Source organism: Phocoena sinus, chromosome 10, assembly GCF_008692025.1.
Source record: "Phocoena sinus isolate mPhoSin1 chromosome 10, mPhoSin1.pri, whole genome shotgun sequence".
Lineage (NCBI taxonomy): Eukaryota > Metazoa > Chordata > Mammalia > Artiodactyla > Phocoenidae > Phocoena > Phocoena sinus.
In genome coordinates, this window is record NC_045772.1 from 66916848 (window position 1) to 66932043 (window position 15196).

General features: G+C 40.9%; 1 protein-coding gene across 6 annotated transcripts in view; it reads left to right on the forward strand.

Moving 5' to 3' along the window:
* The first annotated feature begins 1172 nt into the window (after window positions 1-1172).
* SCAF11 (SR-related CTD associated factor 11) overlaps window positions 1173-15196 on the forward strand; it is a 74035-nt gene continuing 60011 nt past the window's right edge. For 5 of the 6 annotated variants that reach the window (XM_032644546.1, XM_032644548.1, XM_032644549.1 and 2 more), the window contains exon 1: window positions 1179-1420. The gene's annotated coding sequence lies outside the window, so the exon portion shown is untranslated. Of the gene's footprint in view, window positions 1421-15196 lie in introns of all 6 variants that reach the window. The other variant, XM_032644551.1, reaches the window with a different exon arrangement.

Below are 15196 nucleotides of genomic sequence, written 5' to 3' on the forward strand. Positions count from 1 at the left end.
GAAAGGGAGGAAGGGGCAGATGACCCGAAAAGTTGCGAGCGGTAAGGTTGGATGTAACTGAGACTTGGGTGAACCAAGTCTGCGGGGTGGCCCGGAGGCAGAACTTCATCACTCGGGGCTGTTGGCTGGACAACGACGTGGGCGGGGTGGGGGGGAGGGGCTGCAAGGACCCGCTGGTAGAAGAGTAGACACCGACGGCAGGAAGAGTAGTCAGGAGCGTGAAGAAATTGACCGGAAGAGAAACTAAGATTAAAGAGTCAGTGACTTTAAAAAACAGCGTGAAAGGTATTTTTGAGGTAAAATAAAAGATTTGACGACCCGACGGAGAAGGAACTGACAATGGCACGCACGTTCAGTATCGCACGCTCCGACATATTCTTGAATGAATCATCACATGTTACTATCTAACCATCAAGTGGATCCGGATCAAGTTTAATTTTTTTGTTGTGGTAATTAAGACACGGGGATATGCCTAGGCTTGATGAGTCACGTGGGAAACCTCTCCAAGGCTTTTTACAAATGCCCACCCGGAGGGAAGAAAGAGGTGGGCTTACAAGTTATGGCCACTTCAGCCTCCTCTCAAGACGTAATTCAGGCGGGCAACGCGGCTGGGTGAAAATTCAATACACAGCCAAACAACATATCAACACTCTTTTCAATATCAGATTACCATAAAGATAGGATAACAAATGCCGCGCAAACCCCCTCACGTTCCGGTCCCCAAGACCCTTCTTCATTGTCTTCAGCAGTTTAGCCCGTACAGCCGCCAAAGCAGGGCGGACTCCAGCGTGCCACGCATGGCGCATGCGCAGGACCCGGGACTTGGGAGGAGAGCTGAGGTTCTGAGGATGTTTCCCAGAAGCCCGGGCCACTCGCTACCGTCCTCCCTCTCGCTCGCAGGCCGCGTGACGTGACTCCGCCCGTCACGTTCCTCTGTCGCAAACGGTGGTTTGCCAGCGCCCCCTTGCGGTCCGGTTGAGCGCTGCGGCCGTGCGCGCAGGGCCAGAGCGAGCGAGTTAGGGCAAGCGCGGAGGGTCCCGCCGCCGCCGCCGCCGCAGCCGCCGCCGCCGGCGTCACCGTAGCGCGCCGGCCTGTGGTGGCGCGGCTGAGTGGATAGGAGCGGAGCGGGGGGTGAGGGGGAAGAGGACGCGCGGAGCGGGGAGGGAGGAGGCCAGACGAGGCGGGGGGAGGGGGAGCAGCGGTGGCGCAAGCCGCGCGGAGCCGCGCAGCCCGGGTCCGCTCCCTGCTCCGCCGCTGCCACCCGCCCCAGGCAGCAGAGCCGGCGCCCCAGCGGCCCCCGGAACACCTCAAAGCGGACGAAGGAGTCCATGTTGGGGAACTTGGCGGCGGCGTGACGGGGACCTAGGGACTTGCAGTGGGGCCGCCGCCGCCGGAGCCAGCGCCTCGATCTCAGTCGGAGGTAAACACGGGCCGACCCTGGGGGTGGACGGGCGCGGGCAGCTGTCGGGGCAGGGTGGGGGTTACGGGCCGGCGCAGAGCCGGTGAGCGGGCCCGGGGCGACGGGAGGGCGGACAAAGTTTCGGAATCCGCGCGGCCCAGGCGGCGTTCTGCGCACGGAGGAAAGTTGAAGCCGCTTCTCGAAGCGGGGAAAGCTGCGGCGGGGAGGGCCCCCCCTTCCCTCTCGCCACCCCACGAGGGCGGCCCCGTTTCGGCCGCCGCCGCCCAGCTGTCGGTACCCCGTCCCATTTCCTCCTTGTGGCCTACCCGCCTCCCGCCGCCTCCGCCGGCGCAGCCCGTACCCGCCCGGGGGTCCTGGGGGAGAGGGTTGAGGCTAGAGGCTCAGCTACAGGGTCGCTACACGTCCACCCCCTCCCTCCGGGGAAACGTGTCCTTCTGGGCTTCCGGGCGCTCCCTGACCCCCGCGCCCGCTTGACTTGGGAGACTTTGCTTTTGTCAATAGCGTCCAAGCCAGCTTGTGAAACCAAACTTTACTGCGCCGTGACCTCTCGGAGTGCGCGACTAGGGAAGTGCCGGCGCTTCTGAGCATCCGCGTTTACCCCATGCCCTGAATATCAAACTCTTCTCCCACCGCCGATTTTTAAACCAATTTCCTGGACTGACAACAAAAGGGCCGGGAGATCTAAACTTAGCTGCACCAGTCGCCCCTCCTCAGATACTAGGAATTTTGAACCGTTGAAGTCAAATCTTAGAGATGGCTGGCCGTCTTGCTCCCCATTTTGAAAAATTGTTCTAAAAGTAAGCGCCTGTTTTAGAGTAGTTGATTAAAACATTCAGACTCGAATGCGGAATTTTAAAATATCCTCAAAGTATTTCTGGTACCGCATTACATAAAGTGTCTACGAGGTGAGCGTTTTTCATTCATTTTGGATTGCATTTTAACATCTTTGTCATACTACTAGTGAACTAAGATTTTTAGGCAAAACTGACCAAAACGTTTTTAATGTAATGCTTTGGCTAGTAGATGCTGTCCTAAAATTTTCCCAATTTGGGAAATTCACTGAATATTGGAAAGAGCATGTTTAATAGATGCATTTCTTTCATTTTAAGAGAGAAGCTAATTCATACATATGACCACTTACCTCAGTAGAAAGGTATTGAAGTACATTCTTAAATAACTGGTCGTTTTTGTGTTTTATTGGTATTAAAATTTTGATATGTAATCAAGTCTTTTTCCAGACTGTTGCTTTCTCTTTCCTGTTTCTTTGGCAGTTGGCTTAATCATTTCACTTTTTTTGCTCTTGGCTAAGAGCTTCAGTAAAAAGTTCGTGGGACTTTTGTTTTTGTTGTTTAACTTACTGGGCAGAAGAAATGAAACTGTCTTTGGATTTCTTTTGTCTTATACTATCCTATCAAAGATAATCTGAATTTACTTTGTATTTTGTTTATGCATTATGAAGGTTTTTTAAAAAAAATTAGAAATTCTTGTAACTGCATTTTTTCGCTGTATTATTTTTTGGTGCTTGCAAGTATAGTAATAATCATTCCATTTTACATTCAGATAGTGACCTTTTTGCCTGATAATTTGAGTACATCTTAAGTTTTTGGCTGGGTAAGATTTGGATGTCTGCTTACTCTAAGTGTATTCATGCTGTAAAGACACTCTTCACTATGTTAAGGGGGAAAAGAACTGTGGAAGAAAATGGAAAATTGTTCCTAAATATGCTGCCTGAAACATATGTCATGGAGAAATTTTTTTGTATGCCTTTAGGCAGTGGTAATGGGGTTCTTGGGTTAAGATTGAAACTTTTCAGAGATCATTCAGCTTCCCCATAATTCTTGGGGGCTAACCAATACTTTAAGCAATTTTCTTTAAAAGTAAGCAATTTTCTTTAAAAGCTGTGCTGTTAATCAGAGATAGGATGAATCAATGCTGTTACATGATGTTGATTCATCAGTAGCATCTTTTAGTAATAAGAGAGTGCAGAACTATCCTACTCATCTACCTAATACAGAACTTGTTTTTTTTTTTAGTTTCATCAGTGAGAAATAGTTGTAAAACCTTACTAAGGAGAGTGGCAGGCATAAAAGTAATAAAGAATCAGCCCTAGAATAATTTTCATTGTAACTGCCTTTTAGTAAGCTCTGCCATCATTTACCCTTGTCTTTTAGTGATGTAAGTTGGATCTTGACTTACCTTGCCCACTGAAATAATCTTTTCTTTTTTTAATTAATTTATTTTATTTTTGGCTGCGTTGGGTTTTCATTGCTGCTCACAGGCTTTCTCTAGTTGTGACGAGTAGGGGCTACTCTTAATTGCGGTGCGCGGGCTTCTCAACGCTGTGGCTTCTCTTGTTGCAGGGCACGGGCTCTAGGTGCGCGGGCTTCAGTAGTTGTGGCACGCGGGCTCAGTAGTTGCGGCTTGTGGGCTCTAGAGCGCAGGCTCAGTAGTTATGGCGCACGGGCTTAGTTGCTCCGCGGCATGTGGGATCTTCCCAGACCAGGGCTCAAACCCACATCCCCTGCATTGGCAGGCGGATTCTTAACCACTGCGCCACCAGGGAAGCCCCAGTGAAATAATCTTAATTGTATCCTCTGTCCTGAAGAGTAAGTTAATATCTTATCTTGCATCCGAGGGCTAACTTTTAGTAGCACTGACTAGAGCCTAGAGTTAAAATACTCTTTATCATTTTATTGCTGTTCCCAAGACTCATCTTTGCATTGTTGTGGTCCTTGCGTTTCTTTTTTTTTTTTTTTTTTTTAAATTAATTAATTTATTTATGGCTGTGTTGGGTCTTCGTTTCTGTGTGAGGGCTTTCTCTAGTTGTGGCAAGCGGGGTCCACTCTTCATCGCCGTGCGTGGGCCTCTCACTATCGTTGCCTCTCTTGTTCTCTGTGGAGCGCAGGCTCAGTAATTGTGGCTCACAGGCCCAGTTGCTCCGCGGCATGTGGGATCTTCCCAGACCAGGGCTCGAACCCGTGTCCCCTGCATTCGCAGGCAGATTCTCAACCACTGCGCCACCAGGGAAGCCCTTGCGTTTCTTATTTAAAGCCGTGGCTTTGTAATTCCTAGTACTTAAGCACGTAAAAGTTCAATATAAAATTTAAAAACAGCATTGTCATCTCTCACAAAATAATGTCCTAAAAGGTTTGACCATGACCTTTCTTCACCTAGAATCTTTAACACTCAACGGCCAGAGTGATCCTGATAAAACGTATCAGATCATGTCACTTCTCTTCGCAAATGGCTTCCCTTCTCAGTAGTAGTAAAATCCATAATCCTTATTATGGTCTCCCAGGCTCTGAGCCTTTTGAGTCTCTTCATCCTCTCTGACTTTATTACTTCACTCTTTCTGTAGCCACACTTCTACTCTACTAGTGAAGTGTTCTTTGACTACTCCGTAAAACACAGACCCTCCTCCCACATTTCTTAGCCCTTTTTAAGCCAGATTTTTCTCCATAGCACTTAACACTTTCCAAGATACTGTAGAATTTACTAACTTAAGTTTATTATATTTTTTTCTTTACTCAAATGCAAGTTCTATGAGAATGGGGTTTGTCAGTTTGGGTCACTGTTTTGTCCCCAAACACTGAACAATGTCTGACGCACAGTAGATACTTAACAAATAGGTAATGAATTAACATGCTTTCAGCTAGAAAACATTAAAAATAGTAATTGTGGTTTGAAACTTGAGACTATGCAAGTCTCATTCTTTTGCATAAACTGCTAATATAACTTGGAAAAAAGAGATGCTAAAATGGAATCACAGTGGCCTCTAACATTAAAAAAAAAAAAGAAGAAAAAAGTTTGTTGGAGGAATGTGAGCTCCCAAAGAATACTGTGAAGGTCAGAGAGGAGGTGAGTGTGGTATTACAGAAACCAAAGGAAGAGAGTATTTCAAGGGGAGAGTAGTCAGTAGTCAAGTGATGATGAGAGTTGAATAAGGTCAGAGCTGAAAGATTTTTCTTTGGGGAATCCCCTAGCAGTCCAGTGGTTAGCCCTCCACACTCTCACTGCAGAGGGCCCGGGTTCGATCCCTGGTCCGGGAACTAAAGTCCCACAAGCTGCCTGGCATGGCCAAAAAAAAAAAAAAAGATTTTTGTTTACGTTTAACAACATGGCGCTCATTGGGTTTTTGAACAAGCAGGATAGTAAACTTATTTTTAAACCAATGCTCTAGTAATTGCATAACTAGATCTAAAAGTACTGGGATCAAAGATTAAGAAATTATCTACTCACATTACAGAAGAGACCCAATGTTTATCAGATATTTACTGTGTGCCAAACACTCTGTTCTAGACATCTTGCGTGAATTTTCATTTGATCTTTTCAGCAGCCTTGCAGTATTGGTTGTATTTAATCCATTTTACAGAAAGGAGTCTGAGGCTCTGGAGAAGTTAAGAAGTCAGATGACTTGCTAAGTGTCAGAGCACTTGCAAAGAATCTATACCCAGGGCTTCCTTGGTGGCGCAGTAGTTGAGAGTTCGCCTGCCGATGCAGGGGACGTGGGTTCGTGCCCCGGTCCGGGAGGATCCCGCGTGCCGCGGAGCGGCTGGGCCCGTGGGCCACGGCCGCTGGGCCTGCGCGTCCGGAGCCTGTGCTCCGCAACGGGAGAGGCCACAGCTGTGAGAGGCCCGCGTACCAAAAAAAACAAACAAAAACAAAAAGAATCTATACCCAAGTCCATCTGACTCTTTGGCCTTTAGTTAGTCGTTACGTCAGTTGACCTCCCAAACTCTGCATCAGTGTTGTCTAGTAGTAGAACTTGCTGTGATGATGGAAGTGTTCTGTATCTCTGCTGCCCAATATAGTAGCTGATAGTAACTGTAGTAGATAGTGGCTGTTGAACACTTGAAATGTAGCCAGTGCAGTCGGGGAACAGAATAGTGGTACTGTGTTGGACAGTGCAGATATAGATCAAAAGAATCCCATGAATAATAAAGGAGAGCCTTTTCTTATTAGAGATGGAAACACATATTCCTCATTTGAAAGGAGTACTGTTTTGCTTATATTCTAGTTTTAGATGCTGTAAATGAATATTTGTAAGTAATCTTCTTTTCCTCCCTTTTTTTTAAACAATCTCAAACTTTCAGAAAAGTTCCAAGTGCAGTGCAAAGAACTTTTCCCCCAAAGCTATTTGAGAGGAAGTTGCAGATGCAGTCTCATCACCCCAAACAAGGACAAGGACTTTCTTTCTGTTACATAAACAATATTAAAATTAGGAAATTAACCTTGCTATATTACTACCATATAACCCTCAAACTTCATCCAAGTTTTGCCAGTTTTCACAGTAATTTCCTCTATAACAAAATGATCCAGTTCAGAATTTTGTGTTGCATTCATTTAATTGTAATGTCCTTCAACCTAGAACAATTCCTTAGCCTTTTATTGATTTTCATGATCTTGACACTTGGAAAGATTACAGGTCAGTTTTGTTGTAAAATTTCTCTCTATTTGGATTTGCCTGATACTTCTTCATGATTGGATTCAGATTGTGCATTTCTTGGTAGGAGTATCACAGTGATGGTACTGTTTTCTCGTGGCATCCTATCAGATGGCATAATAACAGTTTCTGTTTGTCCCCTTACTGATGATGTGCACTTTGATCACTTAATTAAGGTGAAGTCTCCCAAGCTTCTTCACTGGCAAGTTTTTTTCCTGTCTTAGTAATTAATAAGTACTTTGTGGGGAAGTATTTTGAGACCATATTAAGCCCATTCCTTATCAAACTTGCTATTTGTTGATTCTCAAATTGTCCCAGCTTTGGCCAGGGACCAAAAGCCCCTTCAAGCTAGTTTCTGTGTTCTTTTGACTTGCTTTGAGCACTTCCTTACTTTTTGACACAAGAAAATGTTCCAGGCTCACCTTAAACTTTCCTTGCCACAGCCCTGGAATCAACCATTTCTCCAAGGAGTGGTTTCTTTTAGTGGAGAAAGGAATTTAGAAACCAAGCGCTGTATTTATGTCTCCATCTATATGTAAAAAACCATGAGTTGGTACCAGTTTCTCCAATTTCAGTACACAGTGTTTGCTTTAGTTTTCTCCTCCTCAAAATTTGTAACTACTTTCTTTTAAAAGGAATAGCCTAGCTCCCATTATCATCCTTAGTGTATTTACTTAGATGATCAATCCCTGGTATGTAACCAGTTTCCCATTGCCACTGCTGCTTTCTCCCCCCGTCTTGCATAACATTTTCACTCTACTTTGGCTCTGACACCTTGTGCCAGGATGCATTCCTCATTCCAGGCTTCTCTTATACCTCATGCAGAGAGCATCTTGCCATTCTGCTTGAGTTCTAGTACCTCACTCTGGGTTCTTTCACCATCCCTCATGAGGACACCTTGGTCACAGAGTTGGGTTCCCACAAATCCAGGAAGAATAGCAGCATACAGACATGTTCTTTTAAGGATTATAGTTACTTGTTTTTACAAAAGATTATTACATCAAAAGTTATAGTGAAAATTAATGACCAGATATGTTCTCAACTTTTAATTTAACCCCCCTTGAGATTCTCACATCTCTTAGTGATAAGACTGATCTTCCTCCTCATTTTTCCTTTTACCTTAGAGTTCTCAGATATACTTTTGAGAGAGTCTTCTTAATGTAATTTTAGTAGTAAGGTAAAAATTAGTTGAGTTCTTTTGTATACAGGTTTTGGAGTCAATCCGACCTGGCTTTGAATGCTGATTGTCCCGTATACTACTGATTGTCACCTTTCCTAGGTGACTTAATCAATGTCCCAGTTTCCTCACCTATTTTAATTTTAAGTAGCATTTACCTGAGTCCAGTGGTAATAGCAGCTAACTCCATCTCTATCTTTCATCCCCTTAAGTTAGCTCTGTTTAGTGAGTGATTTTCAAGCCTTTTTAGCAGTGTTCTAGTATTGAATCTTGGTGGTGTTTTAATTCTTAGAATGTACTGTGGTATGTGTTTTGAGGGTTAAATGTGCAAAGGTGTGCCAGAGTATTCAGTTCATTTCCTGATATAAAGAAGGCATTCTCTCTACCTTTAGTTCTGTGCTACAGGTTTGTTGATATCTGTGTGTCTATTAGGTCTGGGGATGAAACATGGCCTTTGCTCTTGGGGAGCTTAGTCCTAATCAGGCCTTCTTTATTGCTCCCCAGTGTTGTTTGTATTTTTTCCTAACTAGTTTTCCATAGCTTCCTCACTTTCCCCCCTTTCTGCTGCTGGATTATTTTCAAAACTCCCAATTTAAACATCTCAGAAGCTACTCTCAAAATAGATAAGTGAGAGAGAGGTGGACGTTTCCTTAGTGATTCTCTACTTTTTACAAAACACAATTTAAGTCCTACCTTGGACTTAAACTTTAAGTCCCTTTACATTCTGGCCCATAATTATGTCTTTGCCCTTATCTTCTATTAGTTTCCTAAATGAATTCTGACTAAATTAGTCCTGAAAAGTGACCTGTACCTCACATTTGGCACTTAGCATATGCTATTTTGTTGTTCATCTTTTGTATCCTATTTTTGCACTTCCACTTTTTGAAAGGATAAAGTATCTTAATCTTTCTTTGTAGTCCAATGCCAGGCCCAATACGCTAACCATAGTAGTAGTTCAGCAGCTTAAAGTAAACAGGAACAGAAATATAAACATTGAAAAGAGCAGCCACAGCAACATTGCTTTGAAAATTCTCTGGGATCAGTGAAACAGCTTACAAATGATACATGATTTGTTAACATAAATATTTTGTATGCCTGGATGGCCTGTCAAGAAAATTGTTTCTTTAAACTACTGTTCTAACTGGGGATAAAATATTAATAACTTAAAATTTTGTAAGCTGTCATTCACCTGAAAACCTTATCATAGAAAAGCCTTCTTTAGGGGCTTCCCTGGTGGTGCAGTGGTTAAGAATCTGCCTGCCAATGCAGGGGACACGGATTTGAGCCCTGGTCTGGGAAGATCCCACATGATGCGGAGCACCTAAGCCCATGCACCACAACTCCTAAGCCTGCACTCTAGAGCCCTCGAGCCACAACTACTGCAGCCCACGCATCACAACTACTGAAGCCCGCGTGCCTAGAGCCTGTGCTCTGCAACAAGAGAAGCCACCGCAGTGAGAAGCCCGCACACTGCAACGAAGAGTAGCCCCTGCTCACCACAACTAGAGAAAGCCCGCGCGCAGCAACGAAGATCCAATGCAGCCAAAAATAAATAAATGAATGAATTTATTAGGGGGAAAAAAAAAGGCTTCAGATAGGACAGCTTTAATGATTTAGGCCATATTTCTTTAGGAACTGTTGTACATGTCCAGTTACTTGGATGTAAACATGAGTAATATGAGGAAGATGCATGAAACAAAATATCTTTATTGTTTCAAAACTGCTACAGAATTAGATAAAACTGAAACAGAACATGAAGGAGAAACAAATTCAATCAAGCCCTTAAAAGAAGTTTATAGTATGTTTCATATTAATGTAGCCATTCCAACTTTCTTTGATTATTACTTGCATGATGTAATTTTTCCCCATACTTTTATTTCCGTACTTTTATTTACTATGTCCTTATGTTTAAAGTGAGTTTCTCCCCCCATCCCGCCCCATGATGTCATGATTCCCTCCTGGCTGTTCCTGAAGGCAGCCATGGAGCTCAATAAAAATTTACTTTCCTGGAAAAAGAAAATAAAGTGAATTTCTTGCAGACAGCATGTCAGTCTTTTTAACAATCCAATCTGACAATCTCTTAATTGATGTATTTAGATTATTTGAATTTAATGTAATTATTGATATGGTATGCTCCTTTGTTCCCCATTTACTGCCTTTTTTTCATTCTTATCCTAGGGCTTTTTTTTTTTTTTTTAACATATACATATATCTATTCTTTTTCAGAGTCTTTTCCCATATAGGTTATTACAGAGTATTGAGTAGAGTTCCTTGTGCTATACAGTAGATCTTTGTTGATTATCTGTTTTATATACAGTAGTATGTATATGTTAACCCCAACTTCCTAATTTATCCTTTCCCCACCCCCAACCTTTCCCCTTTGGTAACCATAAGTTTGTTTTCTGAGTCTGTGAGTCTGTTTCTGTTTTGTAAATATGTTCATTTGTATCATTTTTTAAGATTCCACATATAAGTGATATATGTCTTTCTCTGTCTGACTTCACTTAGTATGATAATCTCTAGGTCCATCCATGTTGCTGCAAATGGCATTATTTCATTCTTTTTTAATGGCTGAGTAATATTCCATTGCATACATGTACCACGTCTTCTTTATTCATTCCTCTGTCGATGGACATTAGGTGCTTCTATGTCTTGGCTATTGTAAATAGTGCTGCAGTGAACATTGGGGTTTATGTATCTTTTTGAATTATGGTTTTCTCTGGATACATGCCCAGGGGTGCGATTGCTGGATTATGTGGCAGCTCTATTTTTAGTTTCTTAAGGAATCTTATACTGTTCTCCGTAGTGGCTATACCAATTTACATTCCTACCAACAGTGTAGGAGGGTTCCCTTTTCTCCACACCTTCTCCTGTTTGTAGACTTTTTGCTGATGGGCATTCTGACCAGTGTGAGGTCATTGTAGTTTTAATTTGCATTTTTCTAATGCTTAGCGATGTTGAGCATCTTTTCATGTGCCAATTGGCCATCTGTATGTCTTTGGAGAAATGTCTGTTTAGATCTTCTGCCCATTTTTTGATTGGGTTGTTTTCTTGATATTGAGCTGCAAGAGCTGTTTGTATATTTTGTAGATTAATCCCTTGCTTGTTGCATCTTTTGCAAATATTTTCTCCCATTCTGTGTGTTTTTATGTTCATTACTCTAGAAGGTGGATCCAAGTAAGTCAGTCTTTTTAACAATCCATTCTGACAATCTCTTAATTGGTATATATAGATTATTTACATTTAATGTAATTATTGATATGATATGTTCCTCTGTTCCCCATTTACTGCCTTTTTTGGACTAGGTGAATATATTTTAGTATTCTACTTTAAATTTATCTTTGGCCCTTTTTTTGGGCTGCATCTCTTTGCATTATCTTTTAGTGGTTGCTTGAGATCTTCTCTTGACAACTTGAAATGTGCCTAGTTTGAATTGAAGTGTGCAGTAAATATAAAATACACACTAGATTTAAAAGATTTACTACCACAAAATAATATAAAATGTCTCATTTAATATATTTTTTATGGATTATATGTTGCAGTATTAGTATTTGGACATAATAGGGTTAGTAAAATTTACTGAATTGATTTTATCTGTTTTAACTTTTAAAATATGGCTACTAGAAAATTTTAAATTACATGTGCAGCTCACATTACATTTCTGTTGCACAGTACTGCTCTAGGGATCCTAATATATATGCCAGAGGATTTACTTAGAATTCATATTTACTGGTTGAAGTAAATGTAGAAGCCCTATAATTAATTCCACAGTGACATTTATCTTATGTTGTTATATGTATTAACACGTGCAATGAAATGAAAACCCCATTAGACAATTAGGAAATTTTTGCTTTCAATAATCATATACTTTTTAAAAGGACTTTAGAGGAGAAAAGGTAGTTTCTTAAATATTCCTAAATAGTTACTATTTTGTTGTTGCTCTTTGTTAATGAAACTTCAGTTTTCTCTCGTGTCATTTCTCTTCAGCCTGAAGCACTTCCTTTAGCCTGTCTTTTAAAGTAGCCCTACTGGTGATAAATTTTCTTAGTTTTTCTTCACTGAAATATCTTTTCCATTTTCATTTCATTTTTCTTTTGAGTTAGTCTTATTTGATGCACACAAAACTCTGTCAATTTTAAAATTTGTGCCTTTCACCAAGTTAGGGAGGTTTTTTTGGACATTATTTCTTCAAATATGTTTTCCTGTTCCAATCTCTTTCTCCTTTTTCTGGACATGATTAGAACTTTGGATATTGTCCATAGGACCCTGAGACTCTTCATTTTCCTTCAGTCTTTTATATCTCTACTCTTCAAATTAGATCACTTCTATTGTATCTTCATATTCACTGACTCATTCCTTTGCATTTCCATCCTGTTGTTGAGATCTTATTTCAGACATTGTGTTTTTCACTTCTGAAATTTCCATTTTTTTTAAAATATAGTTACTATTTACCTGCTGAGAACCTCTGTCTTCCTATTCATTTCTAAAGTGTTACTTTCTTCCCCATGGAGCATAACTTATTTATATATTTAGCTTAAAATCATGCCTGACAAATGTGTTGAGTAAATATTATCTAAGGTTATTATACATATTAATAAATCATTCATTCAAAGCTGTTTATTGGGCACTCATTTGAAGGCATGGTGCTGGATCCTGGGTTATATAGTGAATAAGGCAGATCACAGCTTAACAATTTTGTAGTCATTTGAGTCATTAAGGGTGTTACTGCTTCTCACTGTTTGAATATTTTTAATATTTAGTGACTTGGATTAATATTTGTTTTATTTTCTGGCAAAAGGCTGGTGAGTTCCAATCCTACTACTTACCACTGGCTTTGCGACCTTGGACAAGCTACTTAATTTCACTGTATGTAAAATGGAGATACCTTCTTCAAAAAATACTCTAACAGTTAAATGAGATAACTTATGATATATCAGAAAGTAATGGCTAGACCAGGACCAGATGGCTTCACAGGCGAATTCTATCAAACATTTAGAGAAGAGCTAACACCTTTCCTTCTCAAACTCTTCCAAAATATAGCAGAGGGAGGAACACTCCCGAACTCATTCTACAAGGCCACCGTCACCCTGATACCAAAACCAGACAAAGGTGTCACAAAAAAAAACTACAGGCCAATATCACTGATGAACATAGAGACAAAATTCCTCAATAAAATACTAACAAACAGAATCCAACAGTACATTAAAAGGATCATACACCATGATCAAGTGGGGTTTATCCCAGGAATGCAAGGATTCTTCAGTATATGCAAGTCATTCAATGTGATACACCATTTTAACAAATTGAAGGATAAAAACCATACGATCATCTCAGTAGATGCAGAAAAAGTTTTTGACAAAATTCAACACCCATTTATGAAAAAAACCTCCAAAAAGTAGGCATAGAGGGAACCTACCTCAACATAATAAAGGCCATATATGACAAACCCACAGCCAACATCATTCTCAATGGTGAAAAAAATGAAACCATTTCCTCTAAGATCAGGAACAAGACAAGGTTGCCCACTCTTACTGCTATTATTCAACATAGTTTTGGAAGTTTTAGCCACAGCAATCAGAGAAAAAGAAATAAAAGGAATCCATATTGGAAAAGAAGTAAAACTGTCTACTGTTTGCAGATGACATGATGCTATACATAGAGAATCCTAAAGATGCTACCAGAAAACACTAGAGCTAATCAATGAATTTGGTAAAGTAGCAAGATACAAAATTAATGCACAGAAATCTCTTGCATTCCTATACACTAACACTGAAAAATCTGAAAGAGAAATTAAGGAAACACTCCTATTTACCGTTGGCAGCAAGAAGTATCACATACCTAGGGAGACAAAAGACCTGTAACGCAGAAAACTATAAGATACTGATGAAAGAAATTAAAGGTGATACAAACAGATGGAGAGATATACCATGTTCTGGGATTGGAAGAATCAACATTGTGAAAATGACTGTACTACCTAAAGCAATCTACAGATTCAGTGCAATCCCTATCAAATTACCAATGGTATTTTTCACAGAAATAGAACAAAAAATTTCACAATTTGTATGGAAACACAAAAGATCCCGAATAGCCAATGCAGTCTTAAGAAAGAAAAACGAAGCTGGAGGAATCAGGCTCCCTGACTTCAGACTATACTACAAAGCTACAGTAATCAAGACAGTATGGTACTGGCACAAAAACAGAAATATAGATCAGTGGAACAGGATAGAAAGTCCAGTGATACATCCATGCACATATGGCCACCTTATCTTTGATAAAGGAGGCAAGAATATACAATGGAGAAAAGACAGTCTCTTCAGTAAGTGGTGCTAGGAAAAATGGACCAATACATGTAAAAGAATGAAATTAGAACACTCCCTAACACCATACACAAAAATAAACTCAAAATGGATTAAAGACCTAAATGTAAGGCCAGACACTGTAAAACTCTTAGAGGAAAACAGGCAGAACACTCCATGACATAAATCACAGCAAGATCCTTTTTGACCCACCTCCTAGAGTAAGGGAAATAAAAACAAAAATAAGCAATTGGGACCTAATGAAACTTAAAAGCTTTTATACAGCAAAGGAAACTATAAACGACGAAAAGACAGCCCTCAGAATGGGAGAAGATATTTGCAAATGAAGCAACTGACAAAGGATTAATCTCCAAAATATACAAAGCAGCTCATGCAGCTCAATATCAAAAAAAACAAACAACCCAATCCAAAAATGGACCTAAATAGACATTTCTCCAAAGAAGGTATACAGATTGCCAACAAACACATGAAAGCATGTTCAACATCACTAATCATTAGAGAAATGCAAATCAGAACCACAATGAGGTATCACCTCACACTGGTCAGAATGGCAATCATCAAAAAATCTACAAATAATAAATGCTGGAGAGGGTGTGGAGAAAGGGAATCCTCTTGCACTGTTGGTGGGAATGTGAATTGATGCAGCCACTGTGGAGAACAGTATGGAGGGTCCTTAAAAAACTAAAAACAGAACTACCATATGACCCAGCAATCCCACTACTGGGCATATACCCTGAGAAAACCATAATTCAAAAAGAGACATGTACCAAGAGACATGTTCATTGCAGCTCTATTTACAATAGCCAGGACATGGAAGCAACCTAAGTGTCCAGTGACAG